This window comes from Heterodontus francisci, chromosome 13 (assembly GCF_036365525.1).
Source record: "Heterodontus francisci isolate sHetFra1 chromosome 13, sHetFra1.hap1, whole genome shotgun sequence".
Taxonomy (NCBI): Eukaryota; Metazoa; Chordata; class Chondrichthyes; order Heterodontiformes; family Heterodontidae; genus Heterodontus; species Heterodontus francisci.
In genome coordinates, this window is record NC_090383.1 from 2,757,810 (window position 1) to 2,775,307 (window position 17,498).

The window sequence follows — 17,498 nt, forward strand, 5'->3', positions numbered from 1 at the left end:
GCCTTAACAGGTCTATAGTTACTCTGCCCTCCAGACTGAATGAGCTTCTCATGTATATTTGATTGTACATCACCCCCTACTGTACCTCCACTCTGTATCCCATCCCCCTGCCAAATTAGTTTTATCCCCCCCAACAGCACTAGCAAACCTCCCAGCAAGGATGTTGGTTCCGTTCTGGTTCAGGTGCAACCCGTCTAGGTCCCACCTTCGCCAGAAACAGGCCCAGTGATCCAGGAAACTAAAGCCCTCCCTCCTACACCATGTTCTCAGCCACACATTCATCTGCACTAACCTCCTACTCCTATACTCACTGGCACATGGCACCAGAAGAAACCCAGAAATTACAACCTTTGAGGTCCTACTTTTTAATCTGCTACCTATTCCCAAATGAAGTACAGGTAACACAGTGCAGCACTCATCTTCTGAAAGTGTAGCACTCTTTCAGTATTGACCCCCTGGTAAGGCAGCACTCCCTCAGTATCGACCCCCTGACAGTGCAGCACTCCCTCAGTATCGACCCCCTGACAGTGCAGCATTCCCTCAGTATCGACCCCCTAACAGTGCAGCACTCCCTCAGTATCGACCCCCTGACAGTGCAGCACTCCCTCAGTATTGACCCGCCTGACAGTGCAGCACTCCCTCAGTATCGACCCCCTGACAGTGCAGCACTCCCTCAGTATCGACCCCCTGACAGTGCAGCACTCCCTCAGTATCGACCCCCCCTGACAGTGCAACACTCCCTCAGTATCGACCCCCTGACAGTGCAGCACTCCCTCAGTATCGACCCCCTGACAGTGCAGCACTCCCTCAGTATTGACCCCCCCTGACAGTGCAGCACTCCCTCAGTATTGACCCCCCTGACAGTGCAGCACTCCCTCAGTATTGGCCCCCTGACAGTGCAACACTCCCTCAGTATTGACCCCCCTGACAGTGCAGCACTCCCTCAGTATTGACCCCCCTGACAGTGCAGCACTCCCTCAGTATTGACCCCCCTGACAGTGCAGCACTCCCTCAGTATTGACCCCCCTGACAGTGCAGCACTCCCTCAGTATCGACCCCCTGACAGTGCAACACTCCCTCAGTATCGACCCCCTGACAGTGCAGCACTCCCTCAGTATCGACCCCCTGACAGTGCAGCACTCCCTCAGTATTGACCCCCCTGACAGTGCAGCACTCCCTCAGTATCGACCCCCTGACAGTGCAGCACTCCCTCAGTATCGACCCCCTGACAGTGCAGCACTCCCTCAGTATCGACCCCCCCTGACAGTGCAACACTCCCTCAGTATCGACCCCCTGACAGTGCAGCACTCCCTCAGTATCGACCCCCTGACAGTGCAGCACTCCCTCAGTATTGACCCCCCTGACAGTGCAGCACTCCCTCAGTATTGGCCCCCCTGACAGTGCAGCACTCCCTCAGTATTGACCCCCCTGACAGTGCAGCACTCCCTCAGTATTGACCCCCCTGACAGTGCAGCACTCCCTCAGTATTGACCCCCCTGACAGTGCAGCACTCCCTCAGTATCGACCCCCCGACAGTGCAGCACTCCCTCAGCATTGACCCCCCCTGACAGTGCAGCACTCCCTCAGTATTGACCCCCCCCTGACAGTGCAGCACTCCCTCAGTCCTGCACTGGAGTATCAGCCTAGATTTCTATACTCAAGTTGATGGAATGGGATTTGAACTTTGAACCTGCTGCTTTAGAGGTGAGAGTACTAGCCTCTGAGCTGCCAGGTCACTCGATACTAGTTTAGTCCTGAATTTAAAGAGCTACATGGGAATGTCCATGACTGATCAGGTCAATTTCAATGAGGCAGGGGTCTCGAAAGCAGCTGCAGCCTCTGTATACTGGTGCAGGTGACCCTGAAATCCACCCTACTATATCCAAGCACACAGAGGTGCCCAAAGATAATTAGTTGTATCCTTAAGCTAAGCATTTCAACTTAAATATGACATATATTTTCAACATCCTTGACTAACTTACAGGCTGAATAGAAGTTAGAATTGTGGGAGCCATCGCTGTGAATTCGAAATACATATTTATTCCATTGTTTATCACTCGGCTGTGTGTATTTTTGTCGCTTTGTAAAATGTCTGTGACTTTTAAGAGTGAATGGAAGGTTTTGCAGCAAGTAGTTTGATGTTTTGTGTGATGTGTGACTCATCGGATCTCGTCCATTGTCTCATATGCACATTTTTTCCCTCATCAAGCTTTATTTTCTTTATGCTTAAGCTTATTAAATGACAGCATTATTTTGGAATTTAAAAAATTGTGAGATGCATTTTTAAACATTTTTTTATTGCAGTACAAGTGGATTGAATGTAGCCAGTGAACAGCTGTCAGTGTGAACATAAAGTGACATTTTCAGATTACAGCAAGAATATCTGAACACAGAATGCTACCAATTGTGACAAGGTCAAACTTATAACATTCAGTCTAAATACACAATGCTTTGCAAAGACACATTCCATAAGGAGGTGGGCAACCGTCTCTTCCCCACCACAGCCACCTCGAGGGCATTGTGCGGAGGGGGTGAGACTTCGGGCGTGCAGGAAGGATCTGACGGGGAGGACTCTTCTCACCACCAGCCAAGCTACATCTTGGTGCTTGTTTGAAAGTTCTGGCGATGACGCATTCCGCCAAATGACTTTGACAGTCTGCTCGGGGAACCATCTGACAGGATCCACCATCTCCTTTTCCCGTAGGGCCTTCAGAACATTCTGTGCAGACCACTGCCTGATGGATTGGTGGTCAAAGGTGTGGAAAGAGATGCAGTGGTTTTTGTCAAGGTTCATCCCAAGCAGCTCTGTAACACAGGAGTCTGTGCTCTACGGGCTGTTCCCAGGGACGCACACCGAGGCAAACATCAACTGCTGCTGGAGGACTATCAATTCGGTGAAAGACGCTCTTTGGTCTGCCCGAAACTTGCTGGTCTTTCAGCGCAAAGAGTTGTCCATGACCGAGTGTTGCAGACTGGCACATTCCAAGGTCCAGGACTACGTGCTGAGGGACGCACTAAAGCTTGGGGCAGCCGCAACAAAGGCTCAATGGGGAAAGACCACAGTGTAAGGTCCCCCCACCAAGCTGAACTGAGGGGCTGGATCCATGGAAAACCCCTCGAACTGTATCCGGAAAATATTTGTTTGCTGTAAAATGTACATGGCATGAAAAATGAAATGGAAGGGTTGTGAGGCAACTCACTCCTGTATTGAAGGAAACTGACCTCCTTTGCACTCTTTGTATTTTTTGACTCGGTGCTGTTTGGAACTGTTTTGTAATGTATTTTTTTACAGATTTATATGAATAAAGTCTATTTTGGAAATAAAAAAAATACACCATGCTCTCCTTTTAGGAGCTTAAAAAATTGTAATCCTAAACAAAACAAATCACGATTAATAGGAAGCATCTACAGTACAAAAGATGCTTCATCGCAGTTGAATTTGCCCTGTCTGGAACAGTAAATAAGTAAATAGATCAGCTACAACAGCTCTCTATTTCGCACATAAACAAACCGGCAAGGTACTGACCACAATGAAAGGCAGGTGTTGGTCAACTTAGACCTAACAGTGGATTGCACTGGTCACCTATACAGGTACAATCTTGGATAGAAGTTGCATTACAAGCCACAGTTATTCCACACTATTGCCCAACAAACACCTTTTTGCTACTACTTCAACTCAGATTGCTGATTGCAATAACATAAACTTAAATGAATGTTTCCATGAATGCCTGGGATACATTTTCTGAGAATATTGAAGCATTGTGTGGGTGTGATATCACCATCGATCCCCCATCACAGCAGACATTAAACAATTGTCCAAACGTTTTTAGTGAAATCTCTTCATTCAACATACTCAGGTCCAGGTTTTCCACTGTGCTTCTCTGGCCCTTTTGGTGGGGACAGGAGTGGGAATTGGGGCAGTGGCTGTTCCACCAGATCTCCCATTTCTGCCAACACTGCCAGAATTTGGGCGAGTGTTTGTAAGTTATGGGGAAATGATATTCATCTGGTGTCATTCTTGTCATTATTGCCTTAGCAGTACCGCTGCATTGCTGCCGTCCGATGATGCTCAGGGGGCATCTGAGGAGGAGGAGAGGGAGTTTTGGGAAGGGAGTTAGGGGGTGAGCAGGAGAGAGACTGTTAAAAAAGACTAGTTTGCCTAGCGCAATAACTCAAACTTAAAATACATTTTAAAGATGTTTTTCTTCAGTTGAGATGTCTCTACAAAATGATAGGCAGGTTTTTCTTCCTCCAACTTTCCCCAGAACAGGAGGGATCTGGTGACCCAAGAGATACCGTCAGGTGTCCACCACCAACATTCAAATTACACACACAGTCTCCAAATTAGCTCATGAACTTTGGGAGGACAAGAGCAACAAAATTGAAGCCTCAAGGAACAGAAGGAGGCCATTCAGCCCCTTGAGCCTGTTACACAGGAACAGGAGGAGGCCATTCAGCCCCTTGAGCCTGTTACACAGGAACAGGAGGAGGCCATTCAGCCCCTTGAGTCTGTTACATAGGAACAGGAGACCATTCAGCCCCTTGAGCCTGTTATATAGGAACAGGAAGAGGCCATTCAGCCCCTCGAGCCTGTTACATAGGAACAGGAGGAGACCATTCAGCCCCTTGAGCCTGTTACATAGGAATAGGAGGAGACCATTCAGCCCCTTGAGCCTGTTACATAGGAACAGGAGGAGGCCATTCAGCCCCTCGAGCCTGTTATATAGGAATAGGAGGAGACCATTCAGCCCCTTGAGTCTGTTACATAGGAACAGGAGGAGACCATTCAGCCCCTCGAGCCTGTTATATAGGAACAGGAGGAGACCATTCAGCCCGTCGAGCCTGTTACATAGGAACAGGAGGAGGCCATTCAGCCCCTCGAGGCTGTTATATAGGAATAGGAGGAGACCATTCAGCTCCTTGAGCCTGTTACATAGGAACAGGAGGAGGCCATTCAGCCCCTCGAGCCTGTTATATAGGAATAGGAGGAGACCATTCATGTTCTCGGGTCTGTTACATAGGAACAGGAGGAGGCCATTCAGCCCCTCGAGCCTGTTATATAGGAATAGGAGGAGACCATTCAGCTCCTTGAGCCTGTTACACAGGAACAGGAGGAGACCATTCAGCCCCTCGAGCCTGTTATATAGGAACAGGAGGAGACCATTCAGCCCCTCGAGCCTGTTATATAGGAACAGGAGGAGACCATTCAGCTTCTCGAGTCTGTTACATAGGAACAGGAGGAGGCCATTCAGTCCCACGAGCCTGTTATATAGGAACAGGAGGAGGCCATTCAGCTTCTCGAGTCTGTTATGTAGGAATAGGAGGAGGCCATTCAGCCCCTCGAGCCTGTTATATAGGAAAAGGAGGAGGCCATTCAGCCCCTCAAGACTTCATTGTTTGTAAAGCGCTTTGGGGCATCCTGAAGTTGTGAAAGGCGCTATAGAAATGCGTCTTTCTTTTTTATTTGTGAAGTGTATTTTTATAATACTCACCCCAATATGTAATATTGTATCCAAACAGCAAATGGCTTCTGGTTTCATGGACTATTCAAAGTAGAAAGTATTTTTTTAGTACTGTGGTAGAGTCTTGGTTCGAAATGAAGTTTTTGTTTTCCACAACTTGAGTCCGACCAAATAAGAATACGGTCACTATGGCAATAGGAAGAGGGTGCTCCATGTTGCAACATGTCAATTATTTAGTGCAGAAGTGTTTTGTTTCTGATATGAATGGTACAGGAAGGTTCTCAGTAATTGCTCAGGCTCAATCCTATGTTTCGGGCTGTTTAAATTGTTCACTGAATCACAATGAAGATGTTATTCTACATACAGAATATGTTCTGTATTCCACATATGTGAGTTAACAGCTGTTGGAACATTGTGTTATTGACCATCTACTGCAGGCCAACTCAAAATCCTCCATCACCTACATTTCTTCCTGCACCAACTCCACAGACCTCCCCTAATGAAGGTAGGTCAACGCTATCATGACTGTGTCCAGTAGGACACCTGTTGGGGTTCATCCTCCACTCCATGCCCTCCGAGTAGGGCCATGAAGGCCAACAATGGCCTGACCAATTGGTCTTACCATCTCCCTGGACCTGATTGTAGAACAACAGAACACATTGTCACCATGACAGATTTCTCCCAATTTTCACAGCAAACAACAAGTACTCTGTCCCTAAACTCTGGAACAACCTGACTCCTGCTACAGGAAACATCTGTCCAACAAACTTCTGAAACATTTGTCCAGTGCAGCAGTTGATTCACAGACTGAGCTTGGAGCCATGAAAATACCAGGAGATAAGGGATCCCACCCTGCATGGCCATCTCCCCACCCCCAACAAACCATATGCCAGGCATCATGCCAACCCAGTACTCAGCAAGATCCTCGCTTGCCCCTCATATGCCTTGAGTCCTTGACAAATAGTGACCTTTCCAAGTGTGCAAAATCGTGTAATTGTGCAGGATCCGCAGGGTAGAAATCTGAAGGTTCGGAGCAAAGCAGCAGACACTCCCTTCAATTTTTTAACCTGGGAAAGCATGTAGACTCCTGTACAATCAATAACAATAGAAATATGTGTTTATATAGTGCCTTTAACAACAACAACTTGCATTTATAAAGCATCTTTAACATAGTAAACTGTCTCAAGGTGCTTCACAGGAGCGATTATCAAACACAATTAGACTCGGAGCCACATAAGGAAATATTAAGGCAGGTGACCAAAAGCTTGGTCAAAGTGGTAGGTTTTAAGGTGCATTTTAAAGGAGGAGAGTGAGGTAGAGAGATTTAATAACAACAAAATATAATGATTTGAGAATTAAAAGCATAAGGTATACACGTAAATGTGCTTGCCTTATCAGAGAATTATACATGGCCAGGAAAAATATTAAATAGAAAAATATGGAAAGACAAAAGAAATTAGGAAGATTCCAGCATGCCGGGGTGCAATATTGAAATAGCCGTTGCATTTTTTTTTTTAGTTTTTAGTTTTTTTTTAGAGATACAGCACTGAAACAGGCCCTTCAGCCCACCGAGTCTGTGCCGACCATCAACCACCCATTTATACTAATCCTACACTAATCCCATATTCCTACCACATCCCCACCTGTCCCTATATTTCCCTACCACCTACCGATACTAGGGGCAATTTATAATGGCCAATTTACCTATCAACCTGCAAGTCTTTGGCATGTGGGAGGAAACCGGAGCACCCGGAGGAAACCCACGCAGACACAGGAAGAATTTGCAAACTCCACACAGGCAGGACCCAGAATTGAACCCGGGTCGCTGGAGCTGTGAGGCTGCAGTGCTAACCACTGCGCCACTGTGCCGCCCACTGAGATAACAATGTGTTTCTCCAGTTTTATTCTCAAGCTGAGATTGAGTTGGAAGTTTGTGCTTCTGTCAGCAGGAATAAAATCAAATGCAACATTTCCTTTACAATGCAGGAAACGTTCATATGAATGTTACAGAACTGTGACATCAATAATATTTGCATAATCTGGATAAAAGCAAATTATTGTGTAAAATAAGATCTCATTGGAGGAAGAAACACTTTCCAAGCAGCAGACTATGTCATGACCAGTGATGGATGGAACTGTTTGTGAAGCGGCTTGTGGTATCAATGGAGTTTAAAAAGCTGGACGTGGACGTTTGGTTTTTCGAAAATTAAGTGATCTTCCATCTTCCTGTTTCTCTTTCACTATCACAATCGTTGTCATCATTTTATTAACACCATCCAATCAATGTCTCACGACACTTCCCTCTCTTGCTCCTCCCAATCTCTAAATATATTTTCCATTGCTCTTCCTCCTCCTGATCAAAACTTATCATAAAACGTCCTGCTCAAACTAATTCCCTCCCACTCCCTCCTTTCTTTCCTTTACACCTTTTTTAACTCTCACTTAAAGAACCTGCATTTAAATACGGCTTCTTGATTTTTCTGGCCTTCCTCCCCTTATCTTCTCAACCTTGCTGCTGTCCTATTCTGTGGCTCGAGCTTTCTCTAAGTTTGTCATTTAAAACTTAACAAAAAAGTGACAAACTTGGAAGCAGACTTCAGTCGGGACGTTACGTCAGTGTTCACCTATAGATGGAGCTGGTGTCAATTCCATCTAAATCGAACTGCAACACACTGTTCACAAAATCAACAACAATTGCATTTATATAGTGCCTTTAATGTTGTAAAACTTCCCAAGGTGATTCACAGGAGCGATTATCAAACAAAATTTGACACTGAGTCACATAAGGAGATATTAGGATAGGTGACCAAAAGCTTAGTCAAAGAGGGAGGTTTAAAGGAGCATCTGAAAGGAGAGAGGTAGAGAGGTGGAGAGGTTTAGGGAGGGTATTCCAGAGCTTAGGGCCCAGCAGCTACAGGCATGGCCACCAATTTAGTATTGAAAGGGAGGAAGTATTAGCTGTTTTAGCAGGCTTAAAAGTGGGTAAATCCCCATTCCCAGATGAGATGTATCCCAGGCTGTTATGTGAGGCAAGGGAGGTGATAGCAGGGGCTCTGACACAAATTTTCAAATCCTCTCTAGCCACAGGAGAGGTACCAGAGGACTGGAGGACAGCGAATGTGGTACCATTATTCAAGAAGGGTAGCAGGGATAAACCAGGTAATTACAGGCCAGTGAGTCTAACATCAGTGGTAGGGAAAATATTGGAACAAATTCTGAGGGACAGGATTAATCTCCACTTGGAGAGACAGGGATTAATCATGGATAGTCAGCATGGCTTTATCAGGGGGAGATCGTGTCTAACTAACTTGATTGAATTTTTCGACGAGGTGACTAGATGGGTAGATGAGGGTAAAGCAGTTGATGTAGTCTACATGGACTTCAGTAAGGCTTTTGATAAGGTCCTGCATGGGAGATTGGTTAAGAAAGTAAGAGCCCATGGAATCCAGGGCAATTTGGCATTTTGGATCCAAAATTGGTTTAGTGGCAGGAGGCAGAGGGTAATGGTTGAGGGCTGTTTTTGCGATTGGAAGCCTGTGACCAGTGGTGTACCACAGGATCGGTGCTGGGACCCTTGCTGTTTGTAGTGTACATTAATGATTTAGACGTGGATATAGGAGGTATGATCAGTAAGTTCGCAGAAGACACGAAAATTGGTGGTGTCGTAAATAGTGAGGAGGAAAGCCTTAGATTACAGGACGATATAGATGGTCTGGTAAGATGGGCGGAGCAGTGGCAAATGGAATTTAATCCTGAGAAGTGTGAGGTGATGCATTTTGGGAGGACTAACAAGGCAAGGGAATATACAATGGATGGTTGGACCCGAGGAAGTACAGAGGGTCAGAGGGACCTTGGTGTACTTGTCCATAGATCACTGAAGGCTGCAGCACATGTAAATAAGGTGGTAAGGAAGGCATATGGGATACTTGCCTTTATTAGCCGAGGCATAGAATATAAGAGCAGGGAGGTTATGATGGAGCTGTCTAAAATGCTAGTTCGGCCACAGCTGGAGTACTGTGTACAGCTCTGGTCACCACACTACAGGAAGGATGTGATTGTACTGGAGAGGGTGCAGAGGAGATTCACCAGGATATTGCCTGGGCTGGAGCAATATTCTTGCTGTAAAGACTGGGTATCAATTATTTTTAGACCACGACAAAATTGTGCATTACTGAGGGAGAGCTGCACTGTCGGAGGGCCAGTACTGCGGGAGCACTGCACTGTCAGAGGGTCAGTACTGAGGGAGCGCTGCACTGTTGGAGGGGCACTATTAAGGGAGTGCTGCACTGTCTGAGGTGCATTATTCGTTTAGTTTAGTTTAGAGATACAGCACTGAAACAGGCCCTTCGGCCCACCGAGTCTGTGCCGACCATCAACCACCCATTTATACTAATAATACACAAATCCCATATCCCTTGCACATCCCCACCTGTCCCTATATTTCCCTACCACCTACCTATACTAGGGGCAATTTATAATGGCCAAGTAACCTATCAACCTGCAAGTCTTTGGCATGTGGGAGGAAACCGGAACACCCGGAGGAAACCCACGCAGAAACAGGGAGAACTTGCAAACTCCACGCAGGCAGTATCCAGAATTGAACCCGGGTCGCTGGAGCTGTGAGGCTGCGGTGCTAACCACTGCGCCACTGTGCAGCCCCGGGAACACTGCACTGTTGGAGAGGCAGTACTGAGGGAGCACTGCACTGTTGGAGGGGCAGTATTGAGGGAGTGCTGCACTGCCTGAGGTGCATTATTGAGAGAGCACTGCACTGTTGGAGAGGCAGTATTGAGGGAGTGCTGCACTGTCTGAGGTGCATTATTGAGGGAGCACTGCACTGTTGGAGAGAAAGTGCTGAATAGAAGGCAGAAAATTAAAAACCCCAATTATAATGAGACCAGGAATTAATCTACAAGCTCCATTGAGAAATAGTGAACATTTCTCAAGCTTCCTTGTAAATGAAAACATATGCTACTTTCTCAAATGCTTAAATTCCTGTTTCAGTTATTTCGAAAAGAAAGGTTTGGACTTAATCAATATTCTGTTGAAGAATAAAAAGAGAAAATTGTGGAAACACTGAGCAGGTCAGGCAGCATCTGTGGAGAAAGAAACAAATTGATTGGCAAAAAAGCAACAGCGACATTGAGTGTTTAGGATCTGGAATGCACTGTCTGAGAGTGTGGTGGAGGCAGGTTCAGTGAGTGTTTAGGATCTGGAATGCACTGTCTGAGAGTGTGGTGGAGGCAGGTTCAGTGTGTGTTTTGGATCTGGAATGCACTGTCTGAGAGTGTGGTGGAGGCAGGTTCAGTGAGTGTTTAGGATCTGGAATGCACTGTCTGAGAGTGAGGTGGAGGCAGTTTCAGTGTGTGTTTAGGATCTGGAATGCACTGTCTGAGAGTGTGGTGGAGGCAGGTTCAGTGTGTGTTTAGGATCTGGAATGCACTGCCTGAGAGTGTGGTGGAGGCAGGTTCAGTGTGTGTTTAGGATCTGGAATGCACTGTCTGAGAGTGTGGTGGAGGCAGGTTCAGTGAGTGTTTAGGATCTAGAATGCACTGCCTGAGAGTGTGGTGGAGGCAGGTTCAGTGTGTGTTTTGGATCTGGAATGCACTGTCTGAGAGTGTGGTGGAGGCAGGTTCAGTGAGTGTTTAGGATCTGGAATGCACTGTCTGAGAGTGTGTTGGAGGCAGGTTCAGTGTGTGTTTAGGATCTAGAATGCACTGTCTGAGAGTGTGGTGGAGGCAGGTTCAGTGAGTGTTTAGGATCTAGAATGCACTGCCTGAGAGTGTGGTGGAGGCAGGTTCAGTGTGTGTTTTGGATCTGGAATGCACTGTCTGAGAGTGTGATGGAGGCAGGTTCAGTGAGTGTTTAGGATCTGGAATGCACTGTCTGAGAGTGTGTTGGAGGCAGGTTCAGTGTGTGTTTTGGATCTGGAATGCACTGTCTGAGAGTGTGGTGGAGGCAGGTTCAGTGAGTGTTTAGGATTTGGAATGCACTGTCTGAGAGTGTGGTGGAGGCAGGTTCAGTGAGTGTTTAGGATCTGGAATGCACTGCCTGAGAGTGTGGTGGAGGCAGGTTCAGTGAGTGTTTAGGATCTGGAATGCACTGCCTGAGAGTGTGGTGGAGGCAGGTTCAGTGAGTGTTTAGGATCCGGAATGCACTGTCTGAGAGTGTGTTGGAGGCAGGTTCAGTGAGTGTTTAGGATCCGGAATGCACTGTCTGAGAGTGTGGTGGAGGCAGGTTCAGTGAGTGTTTAGGATCTGGAATGCACTGTCTGAGAGTGTGGTGGAGGCAGGTTCAGTGAGTGTTTAGGATCCGGAATGCACTGTCTGAGAGTGTGTTAGAGGCAGGTTTAGTGAGTGTTTAGGATCTGGAATGCACTGTCTGAGAGTGTGGTGGAGGCAGGTTCAATTGTGGCTTTGAAAAGGCAATTGGATAATTATCTGGGAAAAGGCAGTGGGAGTGGGACTAGGTGAACCTTGCAGAGAGCCGGCATTGACACGATGGGCTGAAAATCCTCTTTCTGTGCTGTAACCATTCTCTGATTTTGTGATTAACATTTCAGGTTGATGACCTTTCATCAGAACTGAGAAAAGTTAGAAACATAATACATTCTAAGTAGGTCAAATGAGGGAGGATGAAAAAGAACAAAAGGGAAGGTCATGATCAGGCGGAAAGTGGGAGAGATTAAATAACAAAGGAGTTGGTGGGGCTGAGCCAAAGGGAGTGGTTATGGGACAAGTAAAGAAACAAAAGATGTGTCCAGAGGAGGTGTCAATGGCAGAATGATGAACAGTTGCTGTCCGAAAGGAAAAAACAAGAGAAAAAAAAAGAAAAACAAGATTAAGACTGAAACATACAAAGAGAAGGAATCAAAATGGGGGCAGAGATTACAGTTTGAAATTGTTGAACTCAATGTTAAGTCCGGAAGGCTGTAAAGTGCCCATTTGAAAGATAAGGTGCTGTTCCTTGAGCTTGGGTTGAGCTTCATTGGAGCACTGCAGTTGAAGGAAGTACATGTAAATGGCTGTTTCACCTCAGTTTAGTAGTATACTGCATTCACTGCTCACAATACCATCTGCTCTACACTGGGGAGACCAAACACAGACTGGGTGACCGCTTTGAAGAACACCGCCGTTCTGTCCGCAAGCATGATCCTGAGCTTCCAGTGGCCTGCCATTTTAAATCTCCACCTTGCTCTCACACTGACTTCTCTGTCCTCGGCCTACTGTAGTCATCCAATGAAGCTCAACGCAAGCTCGAGGAACAGCACCTTATCTTTCAAATGGGCCCTTTCCTATCCTGACTGGCGTGAAACGGCTGTGTTCTCGCACCTACACTGTTTGGGATCTTCTTCGCCCTGCTGCTCTCACATGCGTTCAAGTCTTCAGAAGAAGGAACTTTCCTCCACACAAGATCAGATGGCAGGTTGTTCAACCTTGCCCGTCTAAGAGCGAAGTCCAAAGTACGGAAAGTCCTCATCAGGGAACTCCTCTTTGCTGACGATGCTGCTTTAACATCTCACACTGAAGAGTGTCTGCAGAGTCTCATCGACAGGATTGCGGCTGCCTGCAACGAATTTGGCCTAACCATCAGCCTCAAGAAAACGAACATCATGGGACAGGATGTCAGAAATGCCCCATCCATAAATATCAGCGACCACACTCTGGAAGTGGTTCAAGAGTTCACCTACCTAGGCTCAACTATCACCAGTAACCTGTCTCTTGATGCAGAATTCAACAAGCGCATGGGAAAGGCTTCCTCTGCTATGTCCAGACTGGCCAAGAGAGTGTGGGAAAATGGCGCACTGACACGGAACACAAAAGTCCGAGTGTATCAAGCCTGTGTCTTCAGTACCTTGCTCTACAGCAGCGAGACCTGGACAACATACGTCAGCCAAGAGCGACGTCTCAATTCATTCCATCTTCGCTGCCTCTGGAGAATCCTTGGCATCAGGTGGCAGGACCGTATCTCCAATGCAGAAGTCCTCGAGGCGGCCAACATCCCCAGCATATACACCCTACTAAGCCAGCGGCGCCTGAGATGGCTTGGCCATGTGAGCCGCATGGAAGATGGCAGGATCCCCAAGGACACATTGTACAGTGAGCTCGTCACTGGTATCAGACCCACTGGCCGTTCTTGTCTCCGCTGTAAAGACGTCTGCAAACACAACATGAAGTCCTGTGACATTGATCACAAGTCGTGGGAGTCAGTTGTCAGCGATCGCCAGAGCTGGCGAGCAACCATAAATGCGGGGCTAAAACGTGACAAGTCGAAGAGACTTAGCAGTTGGCAGGAAAAAAGACAGAAGCGCAAGGAGAGAGCCAACAGTGTAACAGCCCCGACAACCAGTTCTATCTGCAGCACCTGTGGAAAAGTCTGTCACTCTAGAATTGGCCTTTATAGCCACTCCAGGCGCTGCTTCACAAACCACTGACCACCTCCAGGCGCTTACCCATTGTCTCTCGAGACAAGGAGGCCAAAGATGTCCCTCAGAATAAAGCACACCAACCAGGTTTCTTTAAACAACAACAACTATTAGAACAAAAATAATACGTCTTAACCACTAATGAGATAAATCTATATATATGAAAAGCTCCATATTTCCCTAGCCCTCATGCACACAAACATGCATTTAAGAAAAAATGGTTAACTGGGGGAAAAGGATTTTGGTTTACAGCTGTTCCATAGGAATAAGAAGGAATAATAAAAATAATTCCGTTTGTCATGTTCTGGTAGGAAATTCTTCGGTTGAGTGAGGTGTCCCAGAGTTGAATAGTCGGATGCCACTCGAAGTCTCTCCAGGCGAGGTTGATGAACAGTCAACAAGGCAATTCGGCTACAGTAGATGTCACGTCTTTCAGCAGGGGTGTAGCAACAGGTCTGCTTAGGACTCATGGCAGCAGTATAGTAGCAGAAGCTTTCTTCAGGTTCCAGGATTTCCCAAAACACAGGAGGCAAGAGGAACCACACTGAATGCAGGAATTCTTCAGAGACGGGGCGATAGGAATCTGTCACCTTTCAAACAAAAGGTTTCTTTTCAAGAGGTGCAAGTTTCCTTTACAGAGAGAAGACTTTTCTGGGTCTTCCACTTTGATCTCCAGGCAGGTCAGAAACCAAGTTTCAAAATGCCTGCTCTTTGTCGAACGCACTGCTTTTTAAAGGCTGCGTTTGCTGACAACGCAACCACTAGGCGGCGCTGCACTGGCACATGCGCAAATGCAGCCTGTTCCACTAAATTATCACAGTCTGCGACATTCAGGCAGCTGTCGGGATTAAAGATGGCGCTGTTCAAATAATCACACAAAGGCAAAGTAAACACAAGGCGGCACACAATGGCCGGAGAGAGCGGGCGGGGTGGGGGGGGAGAGGAGGAGAGTGCACCCGCACCACCATGGTCTTCAGCTGCTCTCTCCCCCACTTCCCCCCCCCCGCACTCTCCCCCGCTTCCCTCCCCGCTCTCTCCCTCGCATCCCCTCGTTATGCGATGACGTCATCTGCGCATGCGCCAACCAGTCCTGGCTATGCGGAACGCTGCGCAAGCGTAGAGAGCAGGAGCCTGTCTGTGCATGTGCGCAGCTTGGCGCAGTCTGATGATGTCAGCGGCCGGCTGCGTTGTCAAGAATCACTTTGGTTTTTAAAAGGGTCCAAAGTGAAAGTAAACCTTCCTGAGCCAATCACATGACCAGACACAGTGTCTCCCCTGTCATTCAAAGTGTTGCTCTGAGAGGGTCAAAACCCCCTGACTGGCTTCCTTGAAACTGTTTGCTTTTCCTGTTCTTGTATACAAAGTCAACATCCAAAAATCTCAGCTATTTGCAGGTGTCCACGTCCATTGAAAATCCTTTTTCAAATGTTTTTAAAACACACAGAATTCTAAGATTTTAGTACAAAAATCAAACCTCTTGTAACAACCCTGATAATAAAGTGGTCTTCTCCTCTGGGTGACGGTGATTTACTTGCTGATTGGTATTGATATTTTTCTAGTTTTTGAACAGGTGGTTGTTACTGTTTGTTTCCACCATCCACGTTCTGTGGGAATGAGATGGATCTCCTACACAGGTCTATGTCCTTATTCTCTCCTTTTATTTCCCTTTTCACTGGATAATTCAATTTCTTCACATTATTTTGCAGATTATTTTGATTTCAGTTCAAGTTGACTCATTAAGTGTACGGTGGTTTTAGTGTGACCCCTGCTTTTTGCACGTTAACCATCATTACCTGCTGCTTGGAATGGAGCCATCTATTATTGTGAGAGATCTCCATTGGATCCACTTCTCAGGCATGGCAGCTTCTCATTAACTTTCTGCCCTGTGCGTTCTCTTGTCCCTTGTCACACATCAGTGGACAGGCTCACTTCGGGCTGGGAGACAACGTAGGAACAGTGGTAGGAATATTGGAACAGGAGAAGGTCATTCAGCCCCTCAAATTTGTTCTACCATTCAATTAGATCATGGCTGATCTGTATATTAATTCCATCCCCTCTGCTTGCTTCCATATCCTTAGCCTAACAAAAATCTACCAACCTCAGTTTTGAAATTTTCAATTAACCCCCAGTCACAATGGATTTTTGGGGGAGAGAGGCCCAGATTTCCAGTACCCTTTGTTCTTTCGCATTCATTCATGGGATATGGGCGTCGCTGGCCAGGCCAGCATTTATTGCCCATCCCTAATTGCCCTTGAGAAGGTGGTGGTGAGCTGCCTTCTTGAACCGCTGCAGTCCATGTGGGGTAGGTACACCCACAGTGCTGTTAGGAAGGGAGTTCCAGGACTTTGATCCAGTGACAGTGAAGGATAGTGTGTGGATTGGAGGGGAACTTGCAGGTGGTGATGATCCCATGCAACTGCTGCCCTCGTCCTTCTAGTTGGTAGAGGTTGTGGGTTTGGAAGGTGCTGTCGAAGGAGCCTTGGTGCGTTGCTGCAGTGCATCTTGCAGATGGTACTGCTGCCACGGTACGTCGGTGGTGGAGGGAGTGAATGTTTAAGGTGGTGGATGGGGTGCCAATCAAACGGGTTGCATTGCGTGAAGAAGTGCTTCCTGACATTACCCCTGAATGGCCTATGTCTAATTTTAAGGTTGTGTGCCTTTGTACTGGACATCCCCCATCAGAGGAAACGGTTTCTCACCTTCTACAGGATTACAGAAACTGTTATTGATTTAAGGAATTGTATAATTTGTCCTGGCAGTAAAGGACCTACTTTTGCCTCAGATTATATGGGTGGTGTGGGGTAGCAATAAGCAACTTGCTCTTTCTTACTGACTGAATGCCATCTCCACCAATAAGGTTGATGAAATAGTGTGAGCTGTTGTCAACTAAATGTTGAGACTGACTTACAAAGGGAGACTTTTGAGTGGGAGCAAATTAGTTCATAGTTTGTCCCCTTTCCTTTCAGATTAAATGTTATTTTGAGTATTGTGCAGGGCAGAAATTTTTGTTTTGTATTCAGTCTGTCAGCCAGATGGAGGAGGTCTGGAAACTCACTCAGTTGATGCAAATTCAAATAACAGCTGACAGATCTTAACATTGGGTAGTATTTTCCACAGGAATGGTGTGAATATTCATCAGGACTAATATGATGGAAAAGCAATATCAGCAACATTTGATTTTTCACTGACTCCCAGAGACAGCATTAATGAACTGTGCCAAAGGAAGTGGTCAGTTTAAGACCAGCTCACCATATGAATTGCTACTTTTTGTGATGGTTCATGGTACTGGCTGAGGTAACAGAAGCTCCAGAGGACAGGAATGCATGAATCGAGATTTTCGTGTGCCAGCCTTGCAGCTGAGCATCTTGGAGCTGCGCATTTCAGAAAATCCTGTATATAGAAGAAATGATGCATCAGATGCATGACTGAGATCAGCTGTTAGGTTTACACTGCACACATTTGCAAATTTATATTGTGATATGCATCGAAGCAAAAATGCAAACATTGGTGGCAACAGGATTTCCATGGAACTCCCCCAGGAATATTCCTGCTCCTTTTGCTAAACAGCTATTGTCTGTTTGAGCAAACAGCAGAAAAGTGGTCGGTATCTA

At 46.5% G+C, this 17,498-nt stretch overlaps 1 long non-coding RNA gene across 1 annotated transcript in view; it reads right to left on the reverse strand.

Annotated features, from left to right (window-relative positions):
* The window catches only part of LOC137376180 (uncharacterized), a 48,745-nt gene that overhangs the window by 29,334 nt on the left and 1,913 nt on the right, over positions 1 to 17,498 (reverse strand). Inside the window, exon 2 of the long non-coding RNA XR_010976141.1 lies at positions 17,137 to 17,277. This is a non-coding gene — a long non-coding RNA (uncharacterized lncRNA). The remainder of the gene's footprint in view (positions 1 to 17,136; positions 17,278 to 17,498) is intronic.